The following is a 6,861-nucleotide window of genomic DNA, read 5'->3' on the forward strand; positions in this document are numbered from 1 at the left end:
CAAGCTGTCTCTAACCATTATTAGTCTCAAAGTGGGTTCCTCGTCATCGAATTTAACGGTGAGTTCCGGTATTGACAAAAGCCTCTCGGGCAACTAACGGTCGGAGACAAAAGATGTATCTGACACGTTATTTTTACATGCCTCTGATCTTGAATCTGAAATGGATAAATTAAGAGAAATGTGGGTGAAAGAAAACTTTTTGAATAAAGCCACAATGGGCAATCTGCTATATCCACCGCGTGGAGTCGAAACACGAATTGTGACTTTGTAAGTCCATAAACTTACCGCTGCCTCCCCGGGATACAGGAAACAAACCATCTGCAGTTTACGTAATTTATATCACAAATTTTAGGTCTGTTGTTTCCACTACTTTGTTAGCTTTGGTTGTTTTTCGGCAACTATTCTTATTTGTAAACATTTTTCTTTTTTTATATTAAATATACAATTATTGTACTGCCAGAGATGTTTTTTCTATTATGTGATACTGGACAACCACAAGAACTATACTGCTGTACTCTATATTTAGAGTAACAACAGAACTAATGAAAATATCAATACATTATACGAAGTGTGGTGCATTATAGTTAAGATATAATAATAGTGGTGCTGATTAAAACAATTGCACAGGTAACAGTAACATGAGTTGTTGAGCTTTACCTTATGTGTAGAGTAGGCCTACAGTTATAGTGAAAGGGGTGAAAAAAACAATACAAACCAACCACTATATTAAGGACAAATACGTATTTGGCCAATAGAATACACAGGAGCCGCAGAGGTGTTCCTAGACGCTGACACATGGATCCCGTGCCTCGATTTTACTTGACAGTGCCCCGAATCCCCAGTTGGTGTCTTGAAAAATCAGAATAGAAAATCATGATCGCTGTCACAACTGAAATTTCTTGGGCCTGTGGGTCCGAACCCCAAATCTTTTATGTACCTAGCGATGCCTTTCAAGAGCAGTAACAAACTTTATGTCTTCAGTACACTGTCAGCGGTATAAATCAGAATAACAAAATAGGTACCTTCCGATAAATTGTATACTTTACATCTAAAATGCAAAACGTACAATTACTGTAATGCCAGAGAGGTTTATTTCTGCAGTGTGTCATTCAATAACTACAATGAAGTCTTCATCAACGCTACAAAATGTCCAAGATAGCGCTTTTCTGTTGTAAATGTCTTGTCCCATGCACTGCAATTTCGTTTCTTGTACTGGACACATAATCATCGTAAAAAGAATTTTCTTTTCTGAAATACACTACTCAGAACAAAGTCGTACATTAGTTGATCATTGTAACCTGTAAACGGTTTTTCTACATATTCATTTCAGTCTGGTGAAGACACCAGCATGCTGAATGTAGGAATTTGTATTTATATTTGTAATTTCTGTACTTCTGTGTCTGTACAAACAAAACTGACATTATTAGGACGGAAAGTTATGCACATGTTGAGAGAAATTAAGTTTATTGTAAGTTGTAAGGGTAGACCTTGGCGTAATGAGGTGCAACCCAGTTGTGATAATGAGTGTGATGGACAACGAGCTTGATCCTAATGACTTCTACTTTTGGGAGAGGGGTGTCTTCTCAGGAACGTTGTCAGAGTTTCTCATCTTAACTTGAAAACCGTTATTATAAGCGTGTAACGATCTAAAATGAACAAACTACAACAATCAGGGCTCAACAACAACAACAAAAAACAAAACAATTTATTCACAATAACAACGCTCAGAAATAAATTCAACACTTATCAAAACACAGTTAATAAACAAGTGCCTGGTCAGTACTTCCCACCAATATTAATAAACAATTTATCGCGAATTATAATAAATCAATAATAATGGAACCAGGGAAAAGAATCAGAAAGAAAAACCTAATTCCAAAAAAATACACCAAATACAATATTCCAAAAATACCTTTCAATATCAATAACGAATGATAAACAGCAATAACTCACTAACTTTCTCTCTCTTATTGAAACTTCTGGCAGGGTATTTACTCACTGAGTAGGTCACGAGAGTACAACCTCATATGATCATAAATTTACATACTCTACTGCTACATTAATAGTATCTACACGTCACCGCTAGGGAACCTGGTGTCAATTTCATCATACATACATATTTACTCAAAATACAAGTGAGTAGCTAGAAGGTAAGTTAGCGTTTTAAGGCAATTAAAAATTCATAGATAAACTAAACGATAGAAGGAAATAATAACTGAAGAATAAACACAACCATAATCATGAAAAAATAGAATGTAAGCGATGTAATTGACGAAGCGGAATTTACAGTCAGCCTTCCTCAACCATAAGAACCAGTCTTCACATTTTCGATGCCACAGCTAATCTCCCCGCAGAAGAAACCTCCAGTCACGTGACCTTCATCATAGCCAGAATTGTAGTTAACGATGTTCTGTAGTCAAACAGTATTAAATATAACTAACAACTGGGAGATTTATAATGAAAAAGCAAGAGTAAATTCGTGAGATAGCACCTATGAGCTGTCGAAATTACATAAGTTATTTCAATTTTATTGGGGAATGTCACAAATTAATTGCTTGACTATGATATTAAAATACTTATCATATATGTGTTTTTTGCTTTGATATATTCAAGCTACACAAAACAATCAAATATAAATTTAGTACTTATCACGTATGGATTAACAGTAAGCCTACTTGATTAAAAGCCATAAGGTCACACTTACATTCTGGCTTCTGTATTAGGTGGAGGCTCCAATTCCATAGTAGTGACCACGACAGTAATAACCAGTATGGTGCATGACACTGGCGTGATTTACAGGAATAATAACAAAGAGCTAAAAGGAAAAAAAAGAACAGACAAGTGTATCTTACTAACTACAAACTTTAGAATAATCACTTTTATTTTTTTAAATATCACATGAATACTTGCAATGCAAAATTTCCGTGTCAAATATTTTAGATTCGATGAAACTGTCTTCAATTTTAAAGCCCCCCAGTGACACAGCAATATGTCTGCAAACTTACAACGCTAGAATCCGGGTTTCGATTCCCGTGATGGGCAGAGCACAGATAGCCCATTGCGTAGCTTTGTGCTTAATTACAAACAATTCAATTTTAAAATATTATGATTAAAAAGAGTTCGTAGTTTTTCTTTATATGGTTTTAAAGGAAATAAAGGTAGCAAATTCCTTTATAACTTTACAGAAATTATTTTGATAAATATAAAGTTTCATGATGGAGCTATGGGTTAGTTTAAAATTAGCTTTATTCATATTTTCATACAAGCTTATATTTTACCTTCGTGATTAAAAGTGAAGTTTTGTTCTAATTCTTTTAATGACCAAGTGTAATGTCTACTGACCCAAGTCTGCTTCTATAATCAAATTAACCATGTATTTAGCCAAACTCAAGGCTTCAACGTGACCCTAGACCCACTGCGTCCTGAACGATGGCACCATCTCTGTGTCATCACTATACGCTTAGAAAGCTCCTTCCTTACTTCGTTATAGGGTTAGGCTTCTTTTATTATCCTTTAATGACGTTTGTTGCAACTTAGCAAGTCGTTTAGCTACTTAAACTTGTCCGAGCAATATATCTGTTTTAACTTCCACTTCTATTACTTATTTCAAACCTCCTCTACAGTTTACCACAATTTTTCTTAGTTCGGAGCTATAAATGTCTTATCATTTGTCCAGAAGAAAATATTCACGATTTAAATTTTGGTAAATGAGCTTTTATAGTGTAACATCCGTTGTTGTGAATATTGAGACAGACTAACGGACGAGAGAAATGTGGAAAGATAATAAATGGACAGACAAATATTTTAGAAAAAACGAATTAAGAGTTTTATGTATTTGCTATATCACAATGTTTAATAAAAAATAGTAACAAATATTATGAAACGTGTATATTACAATATTTCAAATAGAGTTTCTCTAAGTAGAGTTAAGCATTCTCATCAAAACCAAGAACTGTAGATCTTGCGTTTCAAGGAAACAATGTATTCGTGACATCAGGATGGTTTGAGCTGAGCCTAAGACGTAGGCACATCCGGACAAAATCTGCAGATGTTTGGATAACTCATGTTATATGAGTAAACACAGAGAGTTTTGCTTTGTAACAAACACGAGTGAGGGTGTTACTTGACAAGAATGTGTAAACTGAAGCTGAAGTTCCAAAAACTGCAATTTGATCAAGTTCATTCTTCTCAGTGTCCAGTTTCTTTTCAACTCCTAAAATATTATAATCGAATTATTCTTAATACAGCCAGGAGAAATTCACTCACAACTCCAGATGTGGAAAGTTGATAAGGTTATATATGAGTAAACTTATCACACGTTAAAACGTTACATTCTGTAACTGGTGTACAATGTAAATATTGAAAATCTCGTTAATTTTAACGAGTCGTAAAACTAGAATTTTATCATACAACAAAGATTCAAAGCCCAATATTAATTTTATCCAACTGTTATTATTTATGTTTGGACTATGAATACGAGGGTTTGTGGTTCGTGTCCACTTACTTGAAAACGCGCTCCGCACTTTGGTACCAAGTATGCACTATAAAAGTGACAGTGAAATCTCATTGTTCGTTAAGATAAATTTAAAATAATCCCAAGTATGATATTACATGAAACCTTCCTTGTCGCATAAAAATATCTAAAGAATATGTAAATAAAAATTAAGTAAAGATATAGCCCAAAGTAATTTGGTTAATTTAAAACTAACTTGTATTATTTCCCTTTACTGTTTTCCTCTTCCTGAATAAGAAAATATTTGATAATTTATAAACTAAAATCGGTGTAAAAAAAACAGATGGTAATAAAAGCGTTAGAATTTTATTACACGTGACCTTACAAAATGTTTTTGAATATGGCCGGCCTCAAAACAGGCTGTTCAAAGTACAAGAAACTTCATATCCAAATGATACGGATAGCCAGAAGACTCTCTCCCCCTCCAAATACATCTCAGTGTCAGAACTTCACCGAACAACCATATTAAAACCACTAACCACAAAAACTCGTACCAACACATTGAAATACTTCAGAAAAGCTGAATACCAAAACCTACTCTCACCATCTACCTTACATAAGCGTATATTGGCCAAGCCTGGATCAAATATATTTCATCTTACAGCACTCTCAGGCAAGAAATACAAAAAAATGAATAATAAGTCAATCATACACATTGGTTCAACAGAAACGCGAAAGAAACATCCGCTTACTTACTTTAAAGTAAGATGTTTCATATATTTTTCAAATTTATTTAACAGTCTCAAACGACATCGCCTCCTATAACTCATCAATTTCTCATCAACTCCTTTATGAAGTCATACAAACTCACTTCCATAATGACTTACTTCAATAGGGTAAAGCGGACGAACGCATCCCTTGAACATCGTGGAGCATAAATTTTCAGCCTTCTTTGATCTGTGTTCTTTGCACCTTCGAAACTGTCTTTCCTACAGTACATAAAATGTTGTCGAATGTAGCAGTAACTCTTAGAAACCCAAATGAAAATCAATTAAAACGTATGTTTAGTTTCAATTTTTAAAAGCAAATAAATTGATATATCGACATAAATCATTTGATATTTACATTTACATTTTATGATTGGGTGCGTTAAAAAAGTGGCAGTCGATTTCATTATTCAATCAAAACAATTCCAACCTATAAGAACGGTTATGTCTGAACTTGGGCCGAACGTTTTTCGTGGTTAATGTTCCCGGACTGTGAATTCGAGAATTTATGGTTAACAGTCAGTTGCTGCAAAAACTTTTTGAGACCATCAGTGAGCTACAAGAGTGATGGTCAAATCCTATCATTCGATCAGACAAAAGTAGCACAAAAATTAATAGTGAGTGTTGTTAACTAGCTGGCTTTCCTTTATACTATCAATTCAAGATGACAGATGGTTATACACAGAAAGCCCATATGTAACTTAAACAAACGGATTTCTTAAACAAACCACAAATACATCTGATACATAGGGAGTCTTTTTAAAGTTTGACCTAACCGTTGTTCACGTACGAACTCTATCGTTCCTTTGTAAAATGTAGTTGAGTAATCTATGTTGATCGTCATGATTTTGAGATTGTAAAATCATTTAACCATTTCATATACATTTTATCATTTATTTTAAGCTAGATTATGATTTTTTTTTAAATTTTGATTTAGATGAATTGCATAAACTGGTTCATAATAATTGTTTTAAGTTAAATTTGGATTACTTACATTAAGCTACGTTTTAAGTCAGATTTTAATTAATTCAATAAAACATAAGTCCTTAAAGCTAGATTTGAGTTAATTGTCTCAAAATAGATTTGTGGTCACTTAGAATTTACTTAATTCTTTGAAAATAGAGTTAAATTAATTACTAAGTCTAAGCTAAATTGAGTTAGTTCAGTTTGATTAGATGTGGTGATTTAGTTGTTAAAAAAATACCTTATCTGGAATTGTTAGTGGTTTAGCACTTTATCTCAGTTGGTAAAGGACAGCTTTAGCGTGTGAGAGGTCCCGAGTTGAAACTGTACGAGGGAAACAAAGAAAAATTGTATTAATTCAGAAAATCTAGTGCCCAAATAGTGGTTGTTCCTACAGGACTGACCTTGTTTGTGAGAGAGGAAGACCGTAGTTTCTTAAAAAGTATTCTACTAGTAAGCGCTAGTGAGTTAATGTTTTAGTTCAGATAGTGGAACACTCGCCTGGAGCGAAGGAGGTTTGGGTTTCAATAATGTTTTGTTTGTTTGTTTGTTTTGAATTTCGCGCAAAGCTAGCCGTCCCTAATTTAGCAGTGTAAGACTAGAGGGAAGGCAGCTAGTCATCACCACCCACCGCCAACTCTTGGGCTACTCTTTTACCAACGAATAGTGGGATTGACC

The 6,861-nt window shown here is 34.0% G+C and overlaps 1 long non-coding RNA gene across 1 annotated transcript in view; it reads right to left on the bottom strand.

Moving 5' to 3' along the window:
• Positions 1-1,925: 1,925 nt before the first annotated feature.
• Positions 1,926-6,861, bottom strand: part of LOC111087261 — a 6,281-nt gene continuing 1,345 nt past the window's right edge. The window contains exons 2-4 of the long non-coding RNA XR_002611965.1: positions 5,341-5,442; positions 2,705-2,815; positions 1,926-2,410 (exon numbers count right to left, since the gene is read on the bottom strand). This is a non-coding gene — a long non-coding RNA (uncharacterized LOC111087261). The remainder of the gene's footprint in view (positions 2,411-2,704; positions 2,816-5,340; positions 5,443-6,861) is intronic.

This window comes from Limulus polyphemus, unplaced genomic scaffold, assembly GCF_000517525.1.
Source record: "Limulus polyphemus unplaced genomic scaffold, Limulus_polyphemus-2.1.2 Scaffold1934, whole genome shotgun sequence".
NCBI lineage: Eukaryota > Metazoa > Arthropoda > Merostomata > Xiphosura > Limulidae > Limulus > Limulus polyphemus.